We start from the raw sequence: 222 nt of genomic DNA, 5'->3' as shown, positions 1-222 counted from the left end.
ATACTCATTACTGAACAATTTTTTTTTGCTTTTTTTGTAAAAATCATATGACAGAAATTTGCATAACTTTATGGTATTAGTGATAAAAACATTTCATATGCAGCAGATAGGAGAAGGAGGGAGAGAGGAGGAGGAGGAAGGAGAGGGAAAGAGAGAGACAGAGAGAGAGAGACAGAGAGAGAGAGAGAGAGAGAGAGAGAGAGAGAGAGAGAGAGAGAGAGA

The sequence above is a fragment of the Petaurus breviceps genome, unplaced genomic scaffold (assembly GCF_028583685.1).
Source record: "Petaurus breviceps papuanus isolate PSGF00001 unplaced genomic scaffold, PetGlider_PUasm1.0 47, whole genome shotgun sequence".
NCBI classification, from domain to species: domain Eukaryota; kingdom Metazoa; phylum Chordata; class Mammalia; order Diprotodontia; family Petauridae; genus Petaurus; species Petaurus breviceps.
The sequence above is the reverse complement of the archived record's forward strand: the minus strand, read 5'-3'. Positions refer to the sequence as shown.